The sequence below is a fragment of the Capsicum annuum genome, chromosome 9 (genome assembly GCF_002878395.1).
Source record: "Capsicum annuum cultivar UCD-10X-F1 chromosome 9, UCD10Xv1.1, whole genome shotgun sequence".
Lineage (NCBI taxonomy): Eukaryota > Viridiplantae > Streptophyta > Magnoliopsida > Solanales > Solanaceae > Capsicum > Capsicum annuum.
Genome location: NC_061119.1, coordinates 47,241,475 through 47,253,965, shown reverse-complemented (window position 1 = coordinate 47,253,965; position 12,491 = coordinate 47,241,475).

Sequence of the window (12,491 nt, the reverse complement as noted above, 5' to 3'; positions counted from 1 at the left end):
TCTTACAAGTCCAAAACCATTATCTAATTCCCCAAATATTAATAATAAATACTGAGTTATTTTATTCATAATAAATTCTAACATTCATATTTGCATGCCATACATAACATACATCATCGAAGAAGAAGATTAGGTAGAAGCTTACTTCAAAGTCGAACTGCAAAATCTTACATCATTCACCACATACTCGTCTTCACTTCATAATCCCCAAAATTCCATCATACTATCAAAAAAATAATCTACTCATAAATAAGTCTAATGACATCCATATAACACTATTGTGCTTTGGATCCAAAAACAACACCAAAAATTCCATGTGGGTCCTACTTACGGAAAATGCATTTCTAAGGGAAACCTAACAATCACACATTATCAAGTAATCATAACCCTCAAGAAATGGGTGAAAACAAAGCTAATTTTGGGCTAAAATTAAGCTCTAAGTGAATTTGAGGTTTTGGGTCAACAACTAAGAAATTCATCAATAAAGTGGTGAAATCTTACCTTAATTCACATGATAATCGCGATAATAAATGATAATCAAGTTTCTAAGTCACCCACACAACTTTATTTTGAGTTATAATATCCATTTAGGGGTTTTGGTCCCTCAAAAAATAAAGGAAAAATGCCCAAATCCACAATCTTGGGATCTATTTATAAACCCTACAGCAAAGAAATGCAGTGTCCCCTAACTAGTCAAAAATTTATTTTTAACCCTCAAAACTCATTTGGAAACCAAATAGATGAGTTAAAAGTAAAATTAATGTGTAAAACACATTTTAAATCCATTGAAATCATCAAAGCTTTCATCGGAGATCATTTCGACGAAAAGTAGGGCCTACACCTATAGTTTTATTTTTCATAAAATCCGTTCAATAACCCAAAATAAGTTTGGGAGACTTGGTACCTGAACCAAGGGTCCCCTAGCCTAAAATAGACATTTCTACCTAATGGAAAAGTTGAATTTTCCATCCTAGGTCATTTCAACCAAATATGGGTACCACACCCATATTCTTGATTTTTCCACTTCTCGATCAATAGGTCGAAATGAGCTAGGGTGCATTGGACCCAAACCAAATAACTAACTAGCCTAAAATTAATATTCTAGATCTACAGGTGTAGTCAAAATTTGCATTGGAGATCATTTTTGGAATATCCCGTACTTTTCTTGGTCCCATTTAGCTCCTAGTGTGTCAAGGGTTAACTTTAAAAATATATAACTCCTGATACATGTGAAATTTTACAACTCTAGACCCATTAAATTGTATATAATTGAATTATCTTTCTAATGATACCAGTTTTGCTTAAATTCGATACTCGGTTTAGAAGTTATGACCCTTTTAGTGAGAAACAGTAGGCCACCGTGATAGCACTGCATCACGGTGCAGCGCAGATTCGCAATTGTCCACTTTCCAATGAAGTACCTCAATTATTCTACGTCGTGGAGAAGTCCAAAATCTCTCTCGTCCCTTTCCAGTAGAGCACCGTGATTTGCCCCTATCACACCAAAATTCTCGATAAAGCAGATACCGCATTGCGGTGGAGTGCAAAATGGCACTCTTCCTTTTGCAGAGATGCAACGAGATTACATCGCATCGCGCCAGAGCCTAAAATGGCACTCATTCCTTTTCCAGTAAGCCACTGTATTGGCGCCACATCACGGTAGTGTGCAAAATTGGGATTTCAAGTTCTGAATTAATTTTTTCAAAGGGCAATCTAGTAATTTTTCAAGCCCCCAAATCATGAAAAACAAGGAATTAAACATATTATAAGAATTATACGCTCACTTTAACCAAAATTTCTCTCTAAGAAATCCTAGAACCTCAAATTTCAATCCTCAAGAAATCCAAATGTCACCCTTCTTTTTCCAAGATAACTCAAAATTCAAGATTTTCAATTCAAGATCTTCAAGAAACAATCTTCAAGGGAACAAATAGGAACTCAAAGTTCAAGTTTCTTCATCCATTCATTAATTAAAGTGTGTGGAGTTTTCAATAAGGATAATTATTTCATCCCTATGCCCAAAATTAGTTTTAAAGTTGAATTTTATATAAAATTAAATGAATTTCAGTCTAGGGTTTATACCCACTCATTATTATTTGAAGATTATGAGATTACAAGTGAATTAGATGTTGAACTGCATGACTACTTTCATATTTTTATGCGTATGACATTAATTTCCGTATTTAGAGTTAAATTATCAATACTTTCATTTTTAAGAATGAACTGTATTATAATTTGACATGAATCTAAAGCATGGGTTACTAAGCCCTAGTTGAATATTGATATTTCAAGAATGACAATTCTTTAAGAACCCTATGATTAGTTAATTTTAAATTTTGATCAAGATTTGATCTTTTGATCTCAGCTTAGATATGGAATCCACTCTCTAGTTTCATTACAGTTTATAGTAAACAAATACATAAAAGGTTTTCATTATAAACCCTTATACTAGTTTTAAAAAGAGAATTTTCTACATAATGAGCATACAAATTAAAGGGAGTAGTATTTAGCACAGAGCTGGGTACGTCTATATGCCCCAGAACTACGAGCCAATGTAGGTTCAGATTATTAGATTATTCCCATTTTTATATGAATGACAGTTACAGATCTGATCACTTAGCTTAGGTTATACTCCTTGGCAAGAGTATGACACCTCTCCCTATGACACCTCTCCCCAACGTGAGGCTTTCCCACAAGGGAACTAGACGTTGGACACTATGATAGCTCACATAGTGTATGTTGGTTAGAAAAACCTCCCTAACAAAAGAGTAAAGAATAGTAGAAAAGCTTTTAGAAATTAAGTATAAAGGCTCACGATTTTATTCAGATATTATTTTATATAAGTCACTAGCTACTAAATTTCAGCTTTCAGTTTATAGATACAGAGGTGAGTTCTTTTACACTTAGCATGTATGATATCAAAACAGATTTCAAGTGTAGCTTTAGAACTAAGTGTGGTGGCTCACAACATTCATATAGTATGTTTTGTCATTCATGATTTATGATTATAAATTTCAATTACTAAAGCCAAAGTGAGCCATTATTACTTAGCATGCATTATTTATGAGAAAGATATATGTATTCCCTCACTATTTTACTATGCATTTCACCCCCATATACTCAGTACATTCCAGAAGTACTGATCCACATATATGTCGATATGCTACATTGTCTCATAATGTAGGTTCAGGTGCTCAGTTTTAACAGCGTGAGTGATTTTGAGCATTTCCATCTACATCCCGATAGTTGGTGAGTCCTCATAGTTCGAGGAACCAGTTATTAGTTTTCTAGTTTATTAGAGTAGTTGATTCAGTATTTATAGATAGTTTGAGTCAGTTGTAGGTTTGTCCCAGTGGCTTTCTAGTTGTTAGTAGTAGAGGCTTGTCAGACTGCTAGTTATGATTCAGATTTTTGGTATTGATTTTTTAGATTTTTGAGTCTAATAATTTCAGATATTACGTTCAAATAATTTCATCTTAGATCAGACAGACTTACGCATTGATTTTATGTTTGTATTTCCCTATTATGAGTTTCAAATTTAGTAAAAGTCTTACAGGGTTAGCTTGAGGCTACTTCAAGACTTGAGCATCCTGTAACATCTTGAGACCCATTTTTAGAGCGTTACAGTTTCACTATAGTTTTCGTCCGGTGGCTATTTGGAACTAATGCAGACTTCAAAATAGGGAATAGATTCTAAAAACCAAATGAACTGCTCGATAACTAAACCCTCGATCCCAGTAAGTCATAAATGACTTTTGAAAGATATAGAGAAGCCCTAACGATGAAGATAAGTGGAAATATGAAAAATGATTATAATGGTCATTACACTTCTTGTGGATGACTTTGAAACTTAATTCTCTATGAAAATTTTTACGTCTTATTTTCAACATTTTAGAATTTTAGGAGATCTCTAAGATGTCCAATTTCGGCTACTAGATGTGTCTTCCTCGATCAGTGTTAATTTTAATTTCACAAGTACCTTTATTACCTTCTTTCGAGATATATTAAAAATTTGAGTTCCGCAACTGAACTTACACTTAGACCTTGGTTCTTTGAGGTTTGTATTTAACTCTTTCTAATTGATTTTTTAGCAGTGAGATGAGAGAATTTAAATGTTATTCAATCAAGAACTTTCATACAAATTTCACCAAGTAATTGAATGTAAACATTATTATTACAATGGAACTTAATACTCTAGAAGATTTTTGAGATAGAACAATAAAGGCTAGTCTATTCAAGGAGATATTTGATAAATTTTAATTGTAGAATATCTTTATAGATAATAAAAATCCTAATATTTTGTCAACTCTCACCCTTAATATATTCAATTTTAATTTATCAGTTATCATATCATGATATACCACTTTTGGATAATGAACCAACAAATTCTGCTTAGCTGTTGTACTCTTATGTTGCAGGTCCTGCTCATGTTGCAGCTCAAAGAGGTGTTGATTCTAGAATTTAATTGTAAATATCTAATGTTAGAAATAAATAAAGAGTTTAAGTTGCAGGTAGTAATTGGTATTTTGCGAGCCTTGCCATACATGGAAATGCTTAACATAGACATGTTTAAGCCTTGGAACTTTTTGTTTTCTTTATTATACTTCTATTCATTTGATAAAGTTTTAGCAATCCCTCCCCCTCCCCCCTTAAGGAAATTATTTCTGGAGGAGAAAGAAAATATGTACTTAATATTGGAATATGATAAAAGAGATCAATATCCTTAAAATCTAAAAGATGTTTTGCTTGTCATCATAAAGCTTCATGTTATTATGGTAGGTACTGTTGCTTTGGTACATGAACTTTGATATAAAAAGGATAGTATCACTCTTTTCTTGAGTTATCGGCGCCATATTTTTGAAGTACAATTAAGATTAGATTATTTTGAATATTTGCTCCTGAAAACTTATTCTATGAAATTATTTTTCTTTATTTTTCTGCATTTCTGTTAAGGTGACCTTTATTTTATCTTGATTATATTCTCTATCTCTAGTTTTTTAGGTCCAGTGCAACTTTGAGCTAAAATATTTGACAGAAGGAGATAATATTGATTTGCAAAGATGGATTTCAGGATTTGAGTTTCCCAACTTCAAGAATATTAAGATTGTTCAATCCACTATGCCATGTCTGACATACATTTCAAACTTAACTTCAAACCAGGGTGCTGATAAGCTTTTCAAACTTTCAGAATTTTAGTTAAAGAATGTAGCAATTTTGGATAAGTTTGTGATATCAACCAGGCTAACGTGCAAGATATGTCCAAATTACCGTGTGTCCCCATTTGTATATGAAATACCTAAGAAATTATTAGGTTGCTCAAGGTCCTCCACGAATTGTGTGATTCATCCTGAATTGAGGTTTCCATGACTAGGACGCAAGTAGTTTCATATCCCAGGATATAAGCAATGTCCTTTTATGTTTAGTTTTTGTTAAACCTCTCATGGAATCATGAACCTTTAACTTCTCTAAGTAAATATTACTAAATTTTGTGGTGTACGACCTGTTATGGTATCTTGGTTTCTTATGAAGTATTTTTATGTTCACTTTAGATGTACACATTCATTGTGATGTCTTGCAACTCTTTCCATCCTGGACCTGATAAGACAAGTCGATAAATCACATTTTTATGAATATTAGGCAAATGATATATTTTGTTTTGTTACCTTGATTTTCCAATATCATCAAGGTCTATCAATGCGTGATGATTCCCTTTTTGTCCTTTTTCTTGGTAGAAGCAGGTTTGCTTATTTGTTTCCTTCAAATAACTTTTAGCAGTTGTGATCAAGGGTTTCATTGTTGTTGAATCATTGTATTAATTGTGATTAAGGCTTTCACATACAATTTTTGGCTAGATTTATTTGTTTTGTTCGCCGGATGGCTGGGACAACTGTTAAGGGTTCTGCAAACATGTGTAACAACAACCCTCTCAATAAATAGTTTTTGTTTAACCTTCGTTTGAATAGAGCTATTTTCGATTTGGTTGAACAGGATGTGTGTTTTAACATGTGACTTAAAATGTGATCACTCCATCTTCTAAATGCTTATATATATACATAGCTACTGTTCTATTCGATAATTAATTAGTTTGTCAGTTAGTGGTTTAGTTAAATTAGTTGAAGAAGTTGTTAGGCAAGTTGTTAGTCTATTATGAGGTAGTTAGATGAGATGTCAATGAGTTGGCTCACTTACCGAGCTCACTTACTCACTTTATAAATAGGGGCAACAATCCAATGTACGACAAGTGGATCAACAAAAATCAGTTCTACTTTCACATTTTTTTCCATTGATCATGAATGATCAAGCTGCATTGCTTGATTTACACACGGTATTAGAGCCACGAGCTTAATACTGAGAAGATTTAGATTTCTTTTCATCCTATTCTTTGAGGATTTTTGGGAATTTGTGTAATCCCTATTTTTCTCCTTCTTCTTATTCATAGAGCTAAATTTGCAGCTTGATCATTCATGACCAATGGAGAAAAATTTGAAAGTAGAACTGATTTTTATTGACCCTTCTCTAATACAATAAATTATTGCCCCTATTTAAAGTGTGAGTGAGTGAGCTAAGTAAGTGAGCCATCTTATTGATAGCTCAACTAACTGCCTTATAATCGACTAAGAACTTGCCTAACAACTTCTTCAACTAATTCAACTAAACCACTAACTGATTAACTAATTGATTATCTAATGGAGCAGTAGCTATGTACATATATATGCATATAGAAAATGTAGTGATCACATTTTAAGTCACATGTTAAAACACTCCCCTCAAGCTGTAGGGTGCAGTATGTTTAGCACACCAAGCTTGCCTAATAAATGTGAATGTTGAGCGTGACTTAAGACCTTGGTGAGAAGGTCAGCAATATGATCATAAGTGTTGACGTATGCAGCCTGGATAAAGCCACTCTTGATATCGTCCCTGATGAAGTGACAATCAATCTTTATTTATCTTATTCTTTTGATGAAACACAAGATTGTTGGCCAGTTGTATAGATGAATTATTGTTACTAAATACTAATATGGGCAGGGTAATGGAACATTGAGTTTCTGGAATAAGCCAACCAACCAAGTTAGCTCTGCAACTGTTGAAGCCACGCTTCTATACTTAGCTTCAGCAGAACTTTTGGACACATTATGTTGTTTCTTGGACTTTCATGATATCAACAATTCACCAAAATGAACTGCATATCCATGACTGATCATCTAGTGTTGGGACAGGCAGCCCAATCCGAGTCACACCACTAAGTAAGAGTGGTAGAAAAATCAGATTTTAACCAAATACCTTTACCAACAGAACCTTTATGGTACCTAACTACTCTGATAGAAGCTTCCAGTTTAACTTCTTAGGTTGTTGCATGAATTGGCTGAGAGTTTGGATAGCAAAATTAATATCAGGTCTTGTGATAGTAGCATACATGAGCTTGCCCATAAGTCTTTGATAAGAAGAAATATCAGATAATAATTCATCTCCATGTACACCTGTGGATTGATCATATTCAAGTGTAGTTGATCTTAGATTGGGCTCCAAAGGGGTAAGTGTAGTCTTAGAACCTCTAAGACCTATGTTTGAGATCAACTCAAGGATGTACTTCCTTTTAGTTAATATTACCCTTGAAGCTGATCTTATGATGTCAATACCTAAGAAGTACTTGAGATCTCCCCAATCCTTCATTATGAACTGTTTATGTAACTTGTCTTTGGTTGCATTAATCAAAGCAACATTGCTCCCAGTAAAAAGTAGATCATCAACATACACTAGAACTACCACTGTATCAGCACATTTATGTAGAGTGAAAAGGGAATAATTATGTGCACTTTGATTATATCTAGCATCAATTAATGCATTAGTAAGCTTTAAATTTCATTGTCTAGAAGGTTGCTTAAGACCATACAAAGATTTGAGTAGCTTGCAAACCTTATTCTCCCCCTTTATCTTGAAGCCTTCTGGAAGTTCTATGTATACCTCTTCTTCAAGATCACCCTATAAAAAGGAATTATATACATCCATTTGATGAAGAGTCCACCTTTTAGACACTGCTACAACAATCAACACCTGACTGTTACAATTTCAGCAACTGGTGAATGTCTCATGATTATCTAGCCCTTCCTATTGGCTATATCCCTTGTCCACTTATCTTGCTTTAAACCTTTCTACCTCACCATTTGGAAGATACTTTATTTTGTATATCTATTTAGAACCAACAGTGTTCTTGCCTTTGAAAAAGTCAACAATGGTCCATGTATTATGGTCTTCCAAGGCTTGTATTTCTAACTTCATAGCTTCCACCCATATCTCAACCTTTATAGATTGCATAAAGTTCTGAGGTTTAGTTAAGTTGGAGAACTTTGTCAAGTAACATTGGTAAGCAGTGCTTGTTTTGTCGTAAGACAAGTTGTTGGCTAAGGGATGCTTGCATCTTTAGCTTCTAGAGGTATCAACATAATCATGCATCTATACAGGTGGCCTAATAGTTCTGGTAGGCTTTCTGGATAAAGCTTGAGTTAATAAAGGATCAGCTAAACTATCTGCACTATTGTTTGTGTCAGATGTATCTATATTCAGTGGTGTAGTATCATATTCAATTGAAGTATGCTCATCAATAACATCATTAGGAATATCACAATCTGTAGAGACTAAGAAATTAGTTATGTCTTCACCAGTTTTGAAAGTTGTTGTAGGTTGTAATTCTTTTTGTGATTGATCAAAAGGGAATGTATCTTATTGGAACACAATATCTCTACTAACTAACAACTTTTTAGATTGCATGTCCAGTAGTAAGTATCCCTTTTGAGACTCTGAATATCCTACTAACACAACAAGTTTTGCCCTTTCAGAAAACTTATCACCACTAGGGACAATTATTACTTAGCATAGACAGCCTATGACATTTAAATGAGATAGCTTGAGATCCTTAAAATACAATAGTTAAAATGGACTTTTACCACTCAAAAATGAAGATGGTAACCTGTTCATAAGGTATATTGTATCCTTCACACACAACCCCCAATACTTAATAGGCAAATAAGACTGAAATTTAATAGCTCTGGCTATGTTTAATATTCGTGTGTACTTCCTCTCCACTACTCTATTTTGCTGTGGAGTATGAGGAAAACTAGTTTGATGCAAAATAGCTAAAGACTGAAACAATGTATGACGTTGAGAATTAATAAGTTTACTCTCATTGTTAGACCTTATAGTATTTATCAATACCCCAAACTGTGTTTTTATTATGGATATAAATATCTTAATAGCTACCATGGTCTCAGATTTTAGCTGCAACAAATGAACCTAGGTGTATCTACTGTAGTCATCCACCAAAATAAAAAATAGCACTTATTATCAAAAGTAGAAGTTTTTTAAGGTCCCCAAAGATCCATGTGTACAAGTCCAAAACAGGCAGAGCATTTAGTAGTACTATTAGGAAATGACAACCTTGTTTATTTGTCTCGTGGGCAGATTGTACACTTATTTAATATATCTACATCAATATGATTTTTCAAAAGATCTAAGCATCTCAAAAGCTACGAAGATGGATGCCCAAGTATCTTGTGCCACAGTGTGCAGCTTGGAGCTAAAACTTCTGCAATGATCTTGCTATACTTTAGTCCTGCAGGGTCAGTTTTATCTTCCTACTCTCCTCTAAGAATATAAAGTCCACCCTTCTATCTACCAATCCTCTTTACCTTGTGTAATGCCCCGAGTTTGTACCTCGGATGCCACACGGTGCTCAAATTTTGAGGGATCACAAGTTAACCTATGACTGGTACCTACTGCAATAACTGAAAAGTAATACTGAATAATACATGGAATTAGGTAGAAACATGACGGAAGGTTCAATCTACAAATAATACTGAATAATGTTGAATACAGTATTAAATACCAAAACTGAACAAAGTACTAAAATCTGAATAACTATCTGAAAACACTCTAGTTTGGGAAGCCTCTAACTATCTGAACTATAGAGTTGATGGGAAAAGTCCGCAACTAACTCTGTATACTGACATAAACTAAAATACTGTAAGTAGTAATTATGTCCTCGAACTAAGAGGACTCACCACTATGCTGAATGCTGAAAGTTTGGTCTACTAAGGGTGCTCTAAAGCTCATATGTCGGAACCTATGATATAAGACATCATAGCATAAAAAACATGCGTTAATACTTTGAATATATTGGTATGGTCAGTTTGGTAGGCTAAAATGCATGGGTTCATATGCATGAAAAATAATAACCAGATAATATGAGTATGACTAAATAAGAGTACACGCATGAACAGGTATACCGTAACTAAAATCATGATAACACTGAATCTGAATACTGATCAATTAATTTAATGGATAACTAATACTGTACTACAAATAACTAGATGAATGTATCTGAAAGTTCTGAATTCTGAGGAACTATATTAAGTTTCGTACTGAGCTGAGTGTGGGTGACTATATCTGATAGTCCTGAATCTATATAAATGAACTGAGTTCTATTTTGAGACTGAAACTGAGACTATGGGAGGTAATTATCTAACCAACATGCCCTTCTCTATATTAATTGGGGTCCAACCTGTAACCTTAGTTGGAAGGGTGTCAATACCGTACTATGGGTAGAGACAAACTTGAGGTAACCCTGTCTGACAGATATCTTATTCGTGAACCCTTACTAGAAGGATAACACAGACAAGAAGTATCAACGCTCCTAATGTCTGGCAGCAAGATACCTCAACCTACATTGGCTATGTAGTTCTGTAATATAGGGATTGCTACTAAGGGTCAAACCCTCAGCGGACAGGAATGCCCCCATCCCTGGGTTAACTCGGTGCTGAATCTTGCTCCCAACTGGCAAAATTTTGCTGAATTCTGTTAACTGATAGAGTTTACTGAGGTCTAAACTGAATACTGGGTTAGACTAAACTACTACTAAATCTGCTGAGTTTTTCCTGAGTTTTGTAACTGACTAAGAGTACTACTAATTATGACGTGACTAATACTGTTCTATGACTGACTATGGATCTAGGTAATCAGCTAATTTGTCGTGTATAGGTAACCCTAGGACTCGATAGCATAAATTAAGAGATATGGCATAAATATGAAACAGGTAAACTATAAACTTGATCATCATTTATTCATTAGAGCATTTTAACGAGCACTTGCGGAGCATTTTAACAAATACTTGCATGATTTCATTCTGTTAATAGTTCACATGAAAAATTTATCAAACACTTAGAAGGCATAGAACATGTTCATAACACTAATCAACATGTGAGCACCCAATTCGAACATCAAATTAACAATTTGAAGGCTTTAACATGGTCTCACATGATAAGACATATAAATCAATAAACTCCACATGAAACTTAGCATAACACATGGATTTGAAACTCAAATAATCATTATAAATATGAATATTATCAAACCCATCATGGTATTCATGAAATTCATATACTTGAAGTTTGAAAACTAATTCTTGGACTCCAGGGGTAGAAGAGGACCTTGGATGAACACCTTACATACTTTGTTGAAGAATTTTTAAAATTTTATAGTTGAATCTTGAGTTCTTTATTTGAAACTTGAGCACCTAGGGTTTTGTTCTTGAGAAAATTGGAGAATGAATGAGTATATTTTCTCTCAAAAGGGATTAATTTCGTGCGGACATGCCTGATCATGAATCCCAAACTTATTCGAAAACACCTGTAGACATGCCTGAGCATGAATCAACCTAAACATCAACATTTAATGGATATAAATGCCGTAAAATAAGATTGCCAACCTTCATAGGCTAAAACGACACTAAGTCTGAGTACTTAGCTAAAATATTCTAAGTCTGGGACCCCTTGACAAGCCTAAAGGACCTAATTAAGCTTAGGATTTTGTGGGGTCTTACATTATCTCCCCTTTGGGAACATTCATACTCGAATGAGACTGCTGAGACTTAGAATACTGAGAGACTGTCTTACTTATTGGACATGAACATCTGGAATATGACTATATGACTAATATTATTGGTATTCTGAATTATCATACTGAACATGCATATTTGATGCATGGATATAGCTGAACATGATTCATGAATGCATGAATGGGATTTCGAGTAAACTGAATCTATTTACTGAACATGCATATCCGATGGATATATATGTGCCTGAACTGGCTCATGAACGTATAACTGATCATACAATGGTAACTAATACCAAGTTTGTAACTGAATTCTGAACATGGAACTAAATAATCTTAAGGAAAACCATTACCTTGAGTTGAGTCTAGGTTAGCGGAGAGTAGATGAGGATACTTGGTTTGGATGTCTACTTCTTCTTCCCAAGTAGCTCTCTCAACGAACTGATTCTGCCAAAGAACTTTGACTAGAGGAACTTTTTTGTTCCTCAATCTATGAATCTAATAATCAAGGATTTCAACTGGGATCTATTTATAAGGGAGGCTATTCTGAATATCTATGCCTTCAATAGGGACTATGACTACTGGGTCACCTATCCATTTCTTTAGCA